Source organism: Danio rerio, chromosome 19, assembly GCF_052040795.2.
Source record: "Danio rerio strain M-AB ecotype USA chromosome 19, GRCz13ab, whole genome shotgun sequence".
Classification (NCBI taxonomy): Eukaryota; Metazoa; Chordata; class Actinopteri; order Cypriniformes; family Danionidae; genus Danio; species Danio rerio.
In genome coordinates this window covers 1,989,604-2,009,118 of record NC_141039.2, presented here as the reverse complement: position 1 = coordinate 2,009,118, position 19,515 = coordinate 1,989,604, and positions in this window count along the sequence as shown.

Sequence of the window (19,515 nt, the reverse complement as noted above, 5' to 3'; positions counted from 1 at the left end):
TACGTTAATTGGGTGTATTTTGTTGAACTTTGCAGATAAAAAATCCACTAGAGGGCGCTGTCTGCATTTAGGGAAATCTGAAATACATTACTTAAGGTATATTTTGTTGTACGTTTCAGATGATAAATCCACTAGAGGGCGCTGTCTACCTTTAGGCAAATCTGAAATACATTACTTAGGGTATGTTTTGTTGTACATTGCAGATGACAAATCCAGTAAAGGGCGCTGTCTACATTATTGCTAATCTGAATATGTTACTAAAGGTATGTTTTGTTGTATCTTTCAGATTAAAAATTATTAGAGGGGAGTGTCTATATATTTTTTGCGAATCTGATATACATTATTTGGGTGTATTTTGTTGAACATTACAGATAAAAAATTCACTAGAGGGCGCTGTCTACATTTTTGCAAATCAAAAATACGTTACTTAGGGTATGTTTTGTTGTACATGACAGATGACAAATCCACTAGAGGGCGATGTCTGTCCACATATTTGCAAATCTGAAATATGTTACTAGGGTATGTTTTGTTGTACGTTTCAGATGACTAATCCACTAGAGGGCGCTTTTTACATATTTGCAAATCTGAAATATGTTCCTAAAGGTATGTTTTGTTGTACATTTCAGATTAAAAATTATTAGAGGGGAGTATCTATATATATTTTTTGTGAATCGGAAATACGTTATTTGGGTGTATTTTGTTGTACATTAAAGATAAAAAAATTCACTAGAGGGCGCTGTCTACATTTTTGCAAATCTAAAACACGTTACTTGTTTTGTTGTACATTTCAGATGAATAATCCACTAGAGGGCAACGCCTAGACTTTTTAAAATCTGAAATAGGTTACATATGGTATGTTTTGTTGTACATTACAGATGACCAATCCACCAGAGGGCGCTGTCTACATTTTTGCGAATCTGAAATATGTTCCTAAAGGTATGTTTTGTTGTACATTTCAGATTAAAAATCATTATAGGGGAGTGTCTATATATGTTTTTGTAAATCTGAAATACATTATTTGGGTGTATTTTGTTGAACATTACAAATAAAAAATCCACTAGAGGGCGCTGTCTACATTTTTGCAAATCTGAAATATGTTACTAAGGGTACAAGGGTACAGAAGACAAGACCCAAGGCTCTAAATTAATTTTTGGTGAAAAATATCTGTCTCCAGTTTATATTTAATTTAGACAAAAATGTGGACTAAAGCATGCATTTCCAATGAGCCCGTGTTGTGTGGATTCTGAGTGGACTTGGCAACTCTCAGTAGTGCAGCTGCAGCATTATGGCTTGATATGATTTTCAAGACTCAGATTGGCAGGTTGCCTGTGTCGCATGTTATCTAGCGGGGGTTTTTCCTCCTGGCATCGATACATTAAGTTTGATTGGCAAACAAACAAAACAAACAAAAACAAAACAATGACAGACAAACCCAAACCCCAAACCGCTCCTTCATTAATTTGCAAAGGGACTGATTTGGAACAAGACATTTACATTCCTGCTTTTTTCAAAGGTCACGCTTTGTAGCACTCATTTGCATACTAAGTGGCTAATTATTTTTTTTGCGGCCAATAGGCAGGTATGTGGAGCAGTGTGAAAGCGGTCATCAGTCTTGAACTGCATCCAAACACAATCACCGCTGAATGGAGGACACACGTCAGATTGTCTGTGTCAGTAATTTAACCTCAGTGAGAGGAAATTAGCCTAATTAAACCTAATAACAGCACACGTCATGCGTCTCCTATATAGACACATCACATTCATGCATATGCAAATTCTCTCTTCTGCGCTTCAGAAATAAATCAGCCAATAAATGCACGCATGTTTGGTTTATGCATGATGTTCTACATTTGACAAACTGTGGTTTTTATTATAAGAAATTGCAGCATGAACTATTATATTCGCATTTATATGTTATATGTTTTTTTTATTTTAAATGCAATGTTTGTGAGCTCGCATGTCAGGTAAAATAAGGCAAATAATGAATCTTTTTTATTATAATTTGAACAGACTTTCAAATATAACTTTCAAAATTACATGAAAAGGCAATATATTCATTCATTCATTCATTCTCTTGTCGGCTTAGTCCCTTTATTAATCTGGGGTCGCCACAGCGGAATGAACCACCAACTTATCCAGCACATTTTTACGCAGCGGATGCCCTTCCAGACGCAACCCATCCCTGGGAAACATCCACACACACATTCACACACACACACTCATACGCTACGGACAATTTAGCCTACCCAATTCACCTGTACCGCATGTCTTTGGACTGTGGGGGAAACCGGAGCACCCAGAGGAAACCCACGCAAACACAGGGAGAACATGCAAACTCCACACAGAAATGCCAACTGAGCCGAAGATCGAACCAGCGACTCAGTGACCTTCTTGCTAAATAAATATATATAAATAAACGATCAATTCAAATTTGCTAGTTTAATTCACTGTATTTTTAATATTAATGAGATGCTGCTGTAGTATGAATTATTGCTCATTTTTATACTTTGTTTTCATTTAAAAATGTATTAATATTTAAGTTTTTTCATTTATGTCAGTTTATTTTAGTATTTTAGTTTGGCTTTTTTAGTATGTCAAGGTAAACCTAATGAATATGAGAAATATGTTCCATGGCAACCAGCAGAGCCAGTCAGATATCAGCTTATAATTATTTTATTGATTGCCTTTGTATAAAGAAAATTAAGATAAAAATCTATTCAAATCATTCATTCAATGTCCTTTGGCTTAATTCCTTTATTAATCAGAGCTCGCCACAGTGGAGTGAACCACCAACTTATCCAGCATATGTTTTACAAAGCGGATGCCCTTTTTAGCAGCAACCCAGTACTGGGGAAACACCCATACACCCCCATTTAAAAGCACACTCATACACTAAGGCCAGTTTAGCTCATCAATTTCCCTATAGCGCATGTGTTTGGACTGTGGAAACCGAAGCTCCCAGAGGAAACCCACGCCAACATGAGGAGAACATGCAAACTCCACAGAGAAACGCCAACTGACCTAGCCGGGACTCAAACCGGCGACCTTTATTGTGAGGCCATAGTGCTAACACTGAGCCACTGTGCTGCCTTTCTCGTTTCATTCAATGCTTTATTCTTTCACATTTGCAAATGATTCTTCAATACATGCGAGGTAATTGAGTATTCAGAGACAGATATGGCAGGGGATCACCTTTCTCCAGGAACAGAATGGAAATAATTGAATGTGAAAGAAGTCGCATTTATCCTCGTGCTAAATTTTTTATATGTTTTATGAATGTGAAAAGTGAGGCTGGACGTCACAGACTGTAATGAGGCACATATGAACACTCTCTCTCTCTCTCTCTCTCTCTCTCTCTCTCTCTCTCTCTCTCTCTCATATCTTTCCCACAGGAATGAATGGAGAATCGCAAATGAGATTCATTTAGAGCTGGAATATTCTTGGAGGTTAAAATGATTCTGGTCTCGCTGTTTAATGTGGAGAGGAATCGCTGTGTGTCTCTTTAGTCATTTTAAAACATTCATCTGTTCATTTCAGTGCTCGCATGGTTGATTCGTGGTTATTAGAATGAACTGAAAGCGGAACCAAGAACAAATGCTGTTAATAAAAACATAGAAAACACACACACACACTACAGTAACACACATTAGTGAAGGAAAGGTCACAAGTTCATCTCAATCTTCACTCTGAATATACAATCAGGAACAAATAGTGCGAAGCTCAAAAAAAGTAAAAAATGACATGCTCCTAAAATGACCAAAGATGCTTATAAAATGATCAAAAATGCTTATAAAACAACAAATATGCTCCTAAAATGAAAAAAAATCTCCAAAAATGACAAAAAAAAAATGCTTCTAAAAATATAAAGATGCTTCTGAAATGACAAAAAAATTCTCCTAAATTGACCAAATATGCTCCTAAAATGAACAAAATAGCTGAAGAAATGACCTAAAATGCTCCTATGTGATCAAAAATGCTCTTACATTGACAAAAATGCTCCTAAAATAACCAGAAATGCTCAAAAAATGACCAAAAAATGCTCCTAAACTGACCAGAAATGCTCCTAAAATGACTAAAACGCTCAAAATTTGACCAAAAGAGCTCCTGAAATTACCAGAAATGCTCCTAAAATGACCAAAAATGCTCAAATAACCATAAATGCTCCTAAAATTACAAAAATACCAAAAAAAAAAAAACTAAAATATGCTTCTAAAATGACTAAAAATGCTCAGCAAATGACCTAAATTGCTCCTAAAATGATTGAAACTGCTCCTTAAATGACCAAATGCCCAAAAAGAGTGACCAAAATGCTCCTAAATGGCCAAAATGCTCAAAAGTTGACCAAAAATGCTCCTAAAATGATCAAAAAATGCTCAAATAACCATAAAGGCTCCTAAAATTACAAAAATACTACAAAATAACTAAAAGGACCAAAAAGGCTCAACAAATGACCTAAATTGCTCCTTAAATGACCAAATGCCTAAAAAAGTGACAAAAAATGTTCCTCAAATGACCAAAAATCCTATCCAAGTCTGTTTTTCCTCTTTTTCAGCCAACAATTGTCTGATAGAGCTATCATTATACTTCAGGAGTCTTTTATGGTGTTTCATGGTGTTTTATGGTGCAGCGAGCTCTGAAAAACGACATTCAGAGTCGTGGAGACTTCAAGAATATTATGAGAAGATGATGGTTTGGAGGATAAATGCTCACCGGACTTCCTTCAGAACAGCTTTAATAAGCTTTGTTGCATGTATTGTATTGTTAAAATATCAATATTATGTTCAATTTAATAGTAATGCTTTACAATATGGTTCTATTAGTTAATGTATTAACTCGCATAGCAAACAATAAACAATACATTACAGCATTTATTAGTTTTTCTTTATTTTAGTTTATGAAAATAGAGCCATTCATTGCATTCAATAGAAATGTAATCAAAAGTTTGTAAAAATGTATGCATGTAAATAGATAATATATTTATTAACATTTTGTAATATATTAAAATAGCATGTAGTTTGGATCTTAATACATTTAAATGGCCAAAAAAGTACATCAAGCAAACAGTCATTTGCAAATAGATTTTATTATCTCTTTTGCACTATATATATATATATATATATAGATATATATATATATATATATATATATATATATATATATATATATATATATATATATATATATATATATATATATATATATATATATACTGTAGAGTCAGAATTATTAGCCCCCCTGAATTATCAGCGCCCTTGTTTATTTTTTCCCCCAATTTCTTTTCTGTTCTGGGAAGATTGTTTCAGCACATTTCTAAACATAATAGTTTTAAAAACTTATTTCTAATAACTGATTTATTTTATCTTTGCCATGATGACAGTAAATAACATTAGGCTAGATATTTTTCAAGGCACTTCTATACAGCTTAAAGTGACATTAAAAGGCTTAATTAAAACATTAAAAACTAGGTTAATTAGGGTAACTAGGCAGGTTAGGGTAATTAGTTAAGTTATTGTATAACGATGGTTTGTTCTGTAGATTATCAGAAAAAAATAGCTTAAAGGTGCTAATAATTTTGTCCCAAAAATGTTTTTTTTTAAATTAATAACTGGTTTTATTCTAGCCGAAATTAAACAAATAAGACTTTCTCCAGAAGAAAAAATATTATCAGACATACTGTGAAAATTTCATTGCTCTGTTAAACATCATTTGGAAAATATTTAAAAAAGAAAATCAAAATCAAAAGGGGGTGAATAATTCTGACTTCAACTGTATATATTTGGCTATGTTTGTAAATATCATGAAGCAAACATGTTGATGTTATCTTACAAGGTATGAGACCAGTCAGAAATTGTGGCAGGGCTGCATGTACAGGAGTAATATACTCATATTTAATATCGACTTTTTTCTAATTTTCAGTTTTGTCATTTTGTTCCACGTTTGTCTTAAATGAGGCGTGTGAAAATGTTTGTTAGGTCACAAGGAAGGCCCTGCCTTGGTTTCCTAACTTTTTTACTGTATAGATTCGAGTCAGTTTTGCGTGACTCTTGTGCTCTGGAATGATCGGTGTACACTATAGTCTACTTCTGCTGTGTGACGTGTGCTGTAGGTCAGACAAAAGCATGAATTATTAGTGCACTGAGTGTTATTTTAAGAGCGGCGTCTGCAGGGAGTCTGTCATCAATGACGAGACACTGAGTCTAAAACACCTTCAGTCCTGCTTAACTCAAGCACGAGTTAAAATGTGACAAAAATGTGCATAAAATAAAAAATATAGATTTATTTTAACGTATGAAGCATATCTGATTATTTTATGAATCATATTCTCTTCCTGCAATTTTCACGAATGGATAATGGCAAAATAAATGTGAAATAATATTATTCATTCATTTTCTTGTCGGCTTAGTCCCTTTATTAATCCGAGGTCGCCACAGCGGAATGAACCGCCAACTTATCCAGCAAGTTTTTACGCAGCGGATGCCTTTCCAGCCGCAACCCATCTCTGGGAAACATACACACACGTTCACACACACACTCATACACTACAGACAATTTAGCCTACCCAATTCACCTGTACCGCATGTCTTTGGACTGTGGGGAAACTGAAGCACCCGGAGGAAACCCACGTGAAGGCAGGGAGAACATGCAAACTCCACACAGAAACGCCAACTGAGCCAATGTTCGAACCAGCGACCTTCTTGCTGTGAGGCGACAGCACTACCTACTGCTCCACTGCCTCGCCCTTGAAATAATATCCAAATGCAAAGTTTTATCGCTATTATTCATCAAAATAAAAATGGCAAAAATAAAAAAGCAGTATTCATTCATTTATTTAGAATATATAATGCATATTCTGTCATATGCAGCAGAACTGCATCATTATAAGCATGCACTCGGCCAGCTTTTCATGAATGGATGGAAGCAGAATAAATGCCGGTCGGATGTTCTGCATTGATCAGCTTGACCTTTCGCTGAGTTTAAAGATCCTTTCAGAGCCGGCGAGGATTAGAGTAAATGATGGGAATAATTCAGGGGTCAAGAGCAGGTCGCGTGAGATCTGAAACATCTCAATCCCTCCTGCGGGAAACATGCGGAAATATAAATGCAGAATGAAGAGCGATGGCATGCAGAAAAGCCCTGATGCTTTTATTTGATAGTCTCTCAGAGGAAAGAGGAGAGCGTCAGAGGGAAGCTCATATCACATCAACTCTAGAGCAATATAACAATCCCCCATTATACACCTCTGCGATGTGCAAAAAGAGATGGTGCAGGTATCATTTTTGCATCACGCTGAAACAGCAAATGCATTTGTGCTCATTTATGCACTTATGAGCGTGTTGGTCTGAAAATGATGTGTGTTTTTTGCTGCACCAAGAGAGACATAGTGCCTCCAGCACAGGGCCGGAGTGGGACTCAGCCCTGGAGTTTCAAGCCTCAGACCGGCCCACCTCAGTTCACGACTGACTATATTAAAATATGGTCATTTCCAATTCAGTTTCCAATTACACTATCACGTCTTTTTTTGAGAAAACAGCTGCTTTAGAACTTTAAATGTTCAACAACCCTAACAGTATTATATGTCTTAAAATAAAAAAACATTCTCAGACGAGGCTCAAACACGGGTCGGCGGCATCATAATCTGACGTGCTAACCACTGGACCACAACAGTTGTGTATTAAATGATGACTCATCTCTCATCTTAATTATATATATATATATATATATATATATATATATATATATATATATATATATATATATATATATATATATATATATATATATATATATATATATATATATGTATATATATATATATATATATATATATACATATATATATACATATATACATATATATATATATACACACATATATATATACACACACATATATATATATACATATACATATATATATATACATATATATATATATACATATACATACATATATATACATATATATATATATATATATATATATATATATATATATATATATATATATATATATATATATATATATATATATATATATACATATACATATATATATATATATATACATCATTTTTGTACTTTATATATTTTATATTATCATTGTATATATTTATATGTATTTTTTTAGAAAACTATAAGATAAATATCAAATATAAAAGAAACTATATTTTATTAACACAAAAATATAGAATTTTCTAAATTTAAATATATGTTTAAAAACATTTTGACTGCATTAATACAATCAACAGAAAAAATAAATACAGAAATATGAAAATAATAAATCTTTTGTCTATATACTGTATCTGTCTATCCAACTTTTTTCATGCCTTCTATCTATCCAACCTTTGTCCATACTTCTGTCCAAGCCTACATCCATCCATCCATCTATTTATCTATGTATGCATCTTTCTCCACTCCATCTATCTTTTGTTGATCTATCCAGAATCAGATCAGCTCAGTTGTGTTTTTCGGGTCATTGTGCAGATTTTCCTGAACGCGGGCCGCATTCATCTTTCAGCAGCAGATTAATATCAGCAGCTTTTGGTTTTAAAGTGTTTGGAGTTTAAATGACTAGTGCAGATTCAAAGTGTGCGGTCAGAAGGTGTTCAGCTGATAGATGACTTCAGCTCTTCAAGCTTTCTGCACAAGCACTTTCCTGAATCGTGTTGATTTCTGGCTGCAGAAGATGAAACGCAGCACTGAGGGGTTTGGGCCATTTGTGGCTGTGAATCTAATGGGGCTCAGAGGAGTTTCTGGAAGTTTCTCAAAGACATGAGTTTGGATGAGTTGCAGTGTATGTTTTTAACACCATTCATTCATTCATTCATTCATTCATTCATTTTCCTTCAGCTTAGTCCCTTTATTCATTAGGGATCGCCACAGCGAAATGAACCACCAACTACTGTTTTACACAGCAGATATCCTTCCAGCTGCAACCCAGTACTGTGAAACACCCATACACACTCCAACATGGGTAGAACATGCAAACTCCACACAGAAAAGCCTTTGAAGAAAGAGATTTCTTCAACACATTTTTAATCATAATAGTTTTAATACCTCATCTCTGATAACTGATTTATTTTCTCTTTGTCATGATGACAGTAAATAATATTTGACTAGATATTTTTCAAGACACTTCTATACAGCTTAAAGTGACATTTAAAGGCTTAGGTTAATAAGGTGAACTAGGCAGGTTAGGGTAACTAGGCAAGTTATTGTATAATGATGGTTTGCTCTTTAGAAACAATCCCCCAAGATGGATGAATGTTGGTTACACAGATGAATGAATTGGTTGACGAATGAAATGATGGATGAAAATGGATGGGTGAAAGTTGGATTCACAAATGGATGAATGACATATGATGGATGACAAAAAAGACTGAATAAAGATAGATGAACAAAAGTTATATGGAGGAATGGATGGACAGACAGAAGAAAGGTTTAATAAGATGGATGAAAAAAGTTGGATGGATGGATGGTTAGAGGAAGGACAAAAGAAAGATGGATCAAAAAATGGATGGACAAAAAGATGGACAACATTTTGGTCAATGAAAGTTGGATGGATGGACAGACAAAAGAAAGATGGATTGAAAAAATATGGATGAAATAAGTTGGATGAATGGATGAAAGATGCATAAATGAATGGATGGGTGTAAATAGAGGGATGGATGGATTAAGGGTTGGACAGAAAGATGTATGGACAAAAGTTTAATAGATGGATTAAAAAAGTTGGGTGAACATGTGTTAGATAGACAGATGGATGGACAAAAGATGGATGGATGAATGTTGGATACAAAGATGATTGGATTGGTTGATGAATGGATGGATGGATGATGAAAGATGGATGCACGAATGGATCAAACAGATGATGGTTGGACAAAAGAAAGATGGATTTAAAAATTAATGAGCAGAGTTGGATAGATGGATGGATGGATGGATGGATGGATGGATGGACAGACAAAAAAGGTTAAATAAAGATGGATTTAAAAAGTTAGATAAATGGATGGATGGATGGACAAAAGAATGATGGATTGAAAAAGATGGATAAACAAAAGTTGGAAAAATGGATGGACGGACAAAAAAAGGTTAAATAAAGATGGATGAAAAAGTTAGATAAATTTATGGATGGATGAACAAAAGAATGATTGATTGTAAAATATAGGATGGATGGTTAAAAAATGGACAACATTTTGTTGAATGAAAATTGGATGGATGGATAGATGGATGAATGCACAGACAAAAGAAAGATGGATTGAAAAAAAATGAAAGAAAAAAGCTAGATGGATGGATGGATGGAAGAAAGATGCATAGATTGATGGATAGATGAATGGGTATACATGGATGGATGCATAGAGGGTTGGACAGAAAGGACAAAAGGTTGATGGATTGAAAAAAGTTGGATGAACAAATGTTGGATAAACAGATGGATGGATGGATGGATGAATGTTGGATACACAGATGAATGGATTAGTTGATGAATAGATTGATGGATGGATGGATGGATGGATGGATGAAAGATGGATGTACGAATGGATGAAACAGATGATGGTTGGACAAAAGAAAGATGATCGAAAAAAGATGGATGAACAAAAGTTGGATGCATAAATGAATGGATGGGTGTAAATAGAGGGATGGATGGATTAAGGGTTGGACAGAAAGATGTATGAATAAAAGTTTAATAGATGGATTAAAAAAGTTGGGTGAACATGTGTTGGATAGACAGATGGATGGACAAAAGATGGATGGATGAATGTTGGATACAAAGATGATTGGATTGGTTGATGAATGGATGGATGGATGATGAAAGATGGATGCACGAATGGATCAAACAGATGATGGTTGGACAAAAGAAAGATGGATTTAAAAATTAATGAGCAGAGTTGGATAGATGGATGGATGGATGGATGGATGGATGGATGGATGGATGGACAAAAAAGGTTAAATAAAGATGGATTTGAAAAAAGTTAGATAAATGGATGGATGGATGGACAAAAGAATGATGGATTGAAAAAGATGGATAAACAAAAGTTGGAAAAATGGATGGACGGACAAAAAAAGGTTAAATAAAGATGGATGAAAAAGTTAGATAAATTTATGGATGGATGAACAAAAGAATGATTGATTGTAAAATATAGGATGGATGGTTAAAAAATGGACAACATTTTGTTGAATGAAAATTGGATGGATGGATAGATGGATGAATGCACAGACAAAAGAAAGATGGATTGAAAAAAAATGAAAGAAAAAAGCTAGATGGATGGATGGAAGAAAGATGCATAGATTGATGGATAGATGAATGGGTATACATGGATGGATGCATAGAGGGTTGGACAGAAAGGACAAAAGGTTGATGGATTGAAAAAAGTTGGATGAAAAAATGTTGGATAAACAGATGGATGGATGGATGGATGGATGAATGTTGGATACACAGAAGAATGGATTAGTTGAAGAATAGATTGATGGATGGATGAAAGATGGATGTACGAATGGATGAAACAGAAGATGGTTGGACAAAAGAAAGATGATCGAAAAAAGATGGATGAACAAAAGTTGGATGCATAAATGAATGGATGGGTGTAAATAGAGGGATGAATGGATTAAGGGTTGGACAGAAAGATGTATGGACAAAAGTTTAATAGATGGATTAAAAAAGTTGGGTGAACATGTTGGATAGACAGATGGATGGACAAAAGATGGATGGATGAATGGTGGATACAAAGATGATTGGATTGGTTGATGGATGGATGGATGGATGATGAAAGATGGATGCACGAATGGATCAAACAGATGATGGTTGGACAAAAGAAAGATGGATTTAAAAATTAATGAGCAAAAGTTGGATGGATGGACAAAAAAGGTTAAATAAAGATGGATGAAAAAGTTAGATAAATGGATGGATGGACAAAAGAATTATGGATTGAAAAGGACGAATGAACAAAATTTGGATGGATGGATGGATGGATGGGCAGAGGAAGGACAAAAGAAAGATGCAATAAAAAGGTAAATGAACAACATTGGATTGGATGGATGGACAAAGGAATGATGAATTGAAAAAAGATGGATGAAAAAAGATGGATAGCAGGTAAAAGAAAGGATAGACAAAAAGATGGATAACATTTTGGTGAAAGAAAGTTGGATGGATAAATGGACAGACAAAAGAAAGATTGATTGAAAAAGTGGATGAACAAATGTTGGATGGATGGATGGATGGACAAAAAGATGGATAAAAGGATGGTATATAAAAATTGGTTAGATGAATAGACAAAAGAAATATGGATTGAAAAAAAGATGGATGAATGAATGGAGAGCTCTGTCTGTGTCATAAAGCGTCAAAGGAAATTAATTCCTGCTTTCAGTCGTCTGAACTCGACCCTCAGAGAATAAATCTGCTTCTGCTGCGATGCCGCCATCATGTCTGCATATTTGCTTTATAGGTACTTAAGTCCGAGAAACGGCCATTAATATTCCTGAGCGGGAAAAGGTCATTTGTGGACTTCAGAAAGGTCAAGATGGAAAAGGTGATCGAGTCCCAGGGTGGACATTCATACTGTTTGAAGATACAGAAACTGCAGAATGAGCAGAAACAGAGATAATAGAGGAGTTTGGGTCCTGCTGTGTCACACACTGTGATCCGTCTCTTACTATTTTCACCAGCGCGTTGCTCAATCCTCTGAGAATTATGCATGCAGTCATCATGAGCTCTCATTAACTGAGACTATAGATGGATATTTGTGCAATTAAAGGTGATGCACACTGCCGGAAAAGAGCGAGGGAAGAGAAGACAGACAGATAAATAGACAGATAGATAGATAGATAGATAGATAGATAGATAGATAGATAGATAGATAGATAGATAGATAGATAGATAGATAGATAGATAGATAGATAGATAGATAGATAGATAGATAGATAGATAGATAGATAGATAGAAAGGACAGATGAACAAAAGATGGATAAATGGATAAAAAGGTAGACAAAAGATAGGTGGATGGATGAAAAATGGATGGATAGATGGTTAGAAGGATTAATAGACTAAATGTAAATGGATGGATGAAAACCAAAATGGATGGACAAAAGAGATCAATGAATGAAAGAATGAAAGATGAATGGATGGACAAAAGGTGGATGAATTGACAAAAGAAACATGGATGGACAAAAGATGGATAGACAGATAAACAAAACATGGATGGATGGATAAAAGATGGATGGATAGACAAAAATAAATGGATGGATAGATAAATGGATGGATGGATGGATGGATGGATGGAAGAAGTATGTTTGGACATATGGACGAAAAAACAGACAAAAGATGAATGGATGGATGGATGGATGAATAGATGGACGAATGGATGGATGGATGGATGGACGAATGGACAAAAGATGGATAGACGGATGAACAAAAAAATGGATGGATGGACAAAAGATGGATGGATAGACAAAAATAAATGGAAGCATGAATGGATGGATGGATAGACTGAAAAAGTATGTATGGACGTATGGACGAAAAACGGACAAAAGATGGATAGATGGATGAATAAATAGATAGATAAATGACCAAAAAGGAAGCATGGGTGAAATTTGGATGGATAAATTGATGGATGGATGGATGGGTGGATGGATGGATGGATGGATGGATGGATGGGTGGATGGATGGAGGGATGAATAAAGATGGATGGATGGAAAGACAAAAGATAGATGATAGATTGATAAAAAACGAATGGATGGATCTTTAGACAAATGAAAGATGGGTGGATAGACAAAAGATAGTCGGATTGATGGATGGATAAATAAAAGATTGATGGATGTTTGGATAGACAAATGATGGATGAATGGACAGAGGAAAGATATATAGACAAAAGATGGATGGATGGATGAACAGATGAGTAGATGGACAAACACAGATGATGGGTGAAATTTGGATGGATGGATGGATGAATAAAAACTGGATAAATGGATGGAGGGACAAAAGATTGATGGATTGATTTAAAAAGATAAATGAATAGATAGATTGACAAAAGATGGATACATGAATGAAACGGGTGGATGGATGGATAGAAAAAATGGATGGATAGATGGATGGATGGATGGATGGATGGATGTATAAAGAATGGATGAAGGTGGATGGACAAAATATGGAGGGATGTAAAGTTGGAGGAATAAAAAAGGGATGCATGAATAGATAGATGGATAGACAAAAGATGGATGAAAGAGTGAAATTTGGATGGACAGATGAAAAATAGACGAATGAATGAAAGCTGAATGAATAGATATCTGGAGAAAAGATGGCGGCACAGACAGACAGTCAGATTAATCTTGGTCTTGCTGGTTTTCTCCAGCAGAGTTCAGGCAGACCCGTGTGGACTTCATTAGCTTTAGTCAAGCTCTGGTTTGTGTCTGATCAAGATTAATATGTGGGAGTAATTGGTTGATGTTAACAAACCGCACAGTTTGTCCAGGAGCTTCACACTTCGCGGTGGTCAATAGCACAGACGCTAACAAGACGGAGCGTTAGCCACTTAGCAAAGGTCAAGCATGGAAAGAGCTGGTCAACTCATCGATCCATTAACACACAGCTGTTCTTTATGTGTGAGAGGCTAATGAAGGCCTTCTGCACCCCAGAGAAACACACACACACACACACACAGAAGAAGAGCATGACAGAAAAGCTTTTTCTGCTGAAAATCACTCATGAAAGAACACCAGCATGGTATTCGGCTGAACTTTCTTGATATAGTAAAGAGATAAATATTACTTAATAATGAGTTAAAATAACAATTTTCTAAGTCAATATATTTTAAAAGAAAAATATTTTACATAATTTCTGTTTTAATACACTTTTTTATTACTATGCACTCACCGGCCACTTTATTAGGTACACCTTAACAGTACCGGGTTGGACCCCTTTTCCCTTCAGAACCGCCTTAATCCTTCATGGCAGAGATTCAACAAGCTACTGGAAATATTCCTCAGAGATTTTGCTCCATATTGACATGATAGCATCACACAGTTGCTGCAGATTTGTCAGTGTTGTCCATGATGCCAATCTCCCGTTCCACCAGATGCCAAAGCTGCTCTATTGGATTGAGCTCTGGTGACTGTGGAGGCCATTTGAGTACAGTGAACTCATCGTCATGTTCAAGAAACCAGTCTGAGATGATTCAGGCTTTATGACATGCTGCGTTATCCTGCTGGAAGTAGCCATCAGAAGATGGACATAAAGGGATGGACATGGTCAGCAGCAATACTCAGGTAGGCTGTGGTGTTGATGCTCAATAGATACTAATGGACGCAAAGTGTGCCAAGAAAACCTCCCCCACACCATTACACCACCACCACCACCAGCCTGAACCGCTGATACAAGGCAGGATGGATCCATGCTTTCATGTTGTTGAGGCCAATTCTGACCCGACCCTCTGAATGTGCAGCAGAAATGGAGACTCATCAGAGCAGCAACGTTTCTCCAATCTTCTATTGTCCAGTTTTGGTGAGTCTGTGTGAATTGTAGCCTCAGTTTCCTGTTCTTAGCTGACAGGAGCGGCACCCGGTGTGCTCTTCTGCTGCTGTAGCCCATCCGCCTCAAGGTTGGACGTGTTGTGTGTTCAGAGATGCTCTTCTGCAGAGCTCGGTTGTAACGAGTGCTTATTTGAGTTACTGTTGCCTTTCCATCAGCTGAAGCCAGTCTGGCCAATCTGACCATCAACAAGGCATTTGCGCCCACAGAACTGCCGCTCACTAGATATTTCCTCTTCTTTTGACCATTCTCTGTAAACCCTAGAGATGGTTGTGCGTGAAAATCCCAGTACATCAGCAGTTTCTGAAATACTCAGAGCAGCCCGTCTGGCAGCAACAACCATGCCACGTTCAAAGTCACTTAAATCCCCTTTCTTCTCCATTCTGATGCTCACTTTGAACTGCAGCAGATCGTCTTGATCATGTCTACATGCCTAAATGCATTGAGTTGCTGCCATGTGATTGGTTGATTAGAAATTAGCGTTAACGAGCAGATGACTTTTGTCATGTAGTGTAGTTTCATATTTCTGTCCTTTTTTATTGTGATTATATCATCTGCTATGCTTCATGGCATTGCAGTTCTTCCCTCAAAAGCAGTTGAGTTGTTTTTTTAAGATGTTCACGGATTTCTTTGCTTTGTATAAAAGTTTAAAATAGTAATAATATAGTAAATAGTTAATAAGGGACTGTGATCCAGTATTCCCAGAAAGCCCGTCATCTTCAGGTCACTAGTGTACTACACGGGTCACTAAAGAACGAGTGACAGAAAGAGGCAGAAAGTGCTAATTTTAGCCGGCGGTGCTAAAGCTCTGCCCTGTGGGACAGGCGGATATCAAAGGGAATACATGCTGACTCGGTTGCCATGGTGAGCGTAATTCAGCCTGGATATCTCCTAATTGGAATGTTGGGACATATAGGAGGAGATTCAATATAAGAAGGGTTATATTTTAATGAGTGCCAGGAATTACGCACGAAAGTATTCCACACGGGCGACGCAGTGGCGCAGTAGGTAGTGCTGTCGCCTTACAGCAAGAAGGTCATTGGTTTGAGCCTCTGTTGGGTCATTTCTGTGTGGAGTTTGCATGTTCTCCCTGCGTTCACGAGGGTTTCCTCCGGGTGCTCCGTTTTCCCCCACAGTCCAAACACATGCAGTACAGGTGAATTGGGTAGGCTAAATTGTCCATAGTGTGAGTGTGAATGAGTGTATGGATGTGTATGGCTGGAAGGCTGCGTAAAAACAATGCTGGATAAGTTGGTGGTTCATTCCACTGTGGCGACCACAGATTAATAAAAGGACTAAGCCGACAAGAAAATTGAAGAATGAATGAGTATTCCACATGAGAGTCCAGGATGAAGTGTCAAACATCGGTGGATGGATAATTACAGAACGCTTGTGTGTGTGTGAATGTGTGTGTGAATGTGTCAAAGGAACCGTGTGTGTTTACTCAATACACTCAAACCTCACTGAAGAATACCCTGTAGATTGTGTTATTAGTTTTTGTCAATATTTCAGTGGAAGCACAGAAAGAGTCTTATATGGAAAAAAACAAAACATTGGTCTATAAGAGGTGTCTGATGAATTCAAATTACAGGGAAAAAAAGATGAATAATTGATTAGTTCATTACCAGGCTAAGACATCCGTAATCCGACATAAAAGTTAATAAAGATTCCCCCGTCTCCTAAAATGGCTCACAGAAGTTGAAAATTCCTGGTGATCCATCAAACCTCAGTAAAAACCCCCGGAGGTCTGGACATCTTCCTTCCCAATCTGCCTTTGAGCTCCTCTGTACATCTGCCTTCATCTATAAGTAAAACACACCGGACACAATCTGTATAAAAAAAAAGAAGCATTGCATTAATACAAAACACAATGCACATTAGAGACTGAGCAGGCAGAGTTGTAAATAAAGATGTTAAACAGTTGCAATGCAGGCGTTTTATGGCATCAAAATAGCAGATTGTGCATCTTGTTAAAGTTTGCAATAAAAGTCCCGAGTGTATGAGAAAATATGACGAATACATATATGATACATGAAGTTCATATCTGGAGTTCACTTACCGGCCACTTTATTAGGTACACCTGTCCATCTGTTTCAAATTTCTAATCAGCCACTCACATGGCAGCAACTCAATGCATTTAGGCATGTAAACATGGTCAAGACAATTTCAAAGCGAGCATCAGAATGGGGAAGAAAGGGGATTTAAGTGACTTTGAACTAGGCTGCTCTGAGTATTTCAGAAATTGTTGATCTACTGGGATTTTCACGCACAACCATCTTTAGGGTTTACAGAGAAAAAGAGGAAATATCCAGTGAGCGGCAGTTCTGTGGGCGCAAATGAATTGTTGATGCCAGAGGTCAGAGGAGAATGGCCAGACTGGTTCCAGCTGATAGAAAGGCAACAGTAACTCAAATAACCACTCGCTACAACCGAGCTCTGCAGAAGAGCATCTCTGAACACACAACACACATGGATCATCCTGCCTTGTATCAGCGGTTCAGGCTGGTGGTGGTGGTGGTGTAATGGTGTGGGGGAGATTTTCTTGGCACACTTTGGGCCCAATAGTATCTATTGAGCATTGTGTCAACGCCACAGCCTACCTGAGTATTGCTGCTGACCATGTCCATCCCTTTATGAGCACAGTGTCTCCATCTTCTGATGGCTACTTCCAGCAGGATAACACACCATGTTATAAAACGTCAATCATCTCAGACTGGTTCTTGAACATGACGATGAGTTCACTGTACTCAAATGGCCTCCACAGTCACCAGAGCTCAATCCAATAGAGCAGCTTTGGGATGTGGTGGAACGGGAGATTGGCATCATGGATGTGCATTTGACAAATCTGCAGCAACTGTGTGATGCTATCATGTCAATATGGAGCAAAATCTCTGAGGAATATTTCCAGTAGCTTGTTGAATCTCTGCCATGAAGGATTAAGGCAGTTCTAAGGCAAAAGGGGTCCAACCCGGTACTATTTAGATGTACCTAATAAAGTGGCCAGTGAGTGTATTTGCAACACATTGCAAAAATGCCTGCTTACATGTATATTTTTTTATATATATTTTTTCAACTATTGGATTTAAAAATATGTAAACTTCAAAAAGCTTAATTTCTCCCATCACTAAGGGTAAATGTGGCACTTTGCTGGAAAATAGTTTCCCTAAATGGGACAATAAAGTTGAGTTGGAATTTTTTTTAGATTAGTTTAGATTAAACTTTATTGTGATTGCACATGTACAAGTACAAGGCAACGAAATGCAGTTTAGGTCTAACCAGGTTATAAGTTATAAAGTGCAGTTATAGAAAAAACTATGGTGATATTTACAGATGGATGTATATAAACATATACAGGTTGAGTGTATTATTGCAGCAAGGAATCCAAGACATATATATATATATATTATATAACAAAAAAATACCATGAAAGCCAGTGGCTGTTTTTTCACCAGCATAGGGTATAAGCGGAGCCAGTGTTTCTTCCAATACTGATAAACTTCCGGTGACCAGTTATTGTGAGTTTTTTCCATTATATACGGTTCCCTTTACAGCATGGATGTTGTAATGTAGTTAAAATACAATCAGTTAAATAGACTTAAGCATTCATTTAGCTGCTCAAGCGTAAAACGAGACATATAGCCGTTTGCTCGCACGTGCCCATCAGGATCAGCAGGCTAGCGCAGAAGCTCCATTGAATATACTGGGGCTAAATAAATACTCATATAAAGACTTAATGGGGAAAAATACAACGTAATGCAGTGCTTCTTGTACAATCTGAGAGCCACATTATATCAGATATCACTCAGCCAGTGGAGATAGCTGATTATTATAGAAAACAAACCTGAAACATGCTCATTTTGCAAGGCATACAGTACACCAGAAGCGCTTAACCCAGGTACTGGCAAATTAAAAGTCCTTTGGCATATTTCAGCATATACCCTATTCTTCAGCAAATCTTCCTTTGTGTTCAACAGAAAAAAGAAACTCAGACAGGTTTGAAACAA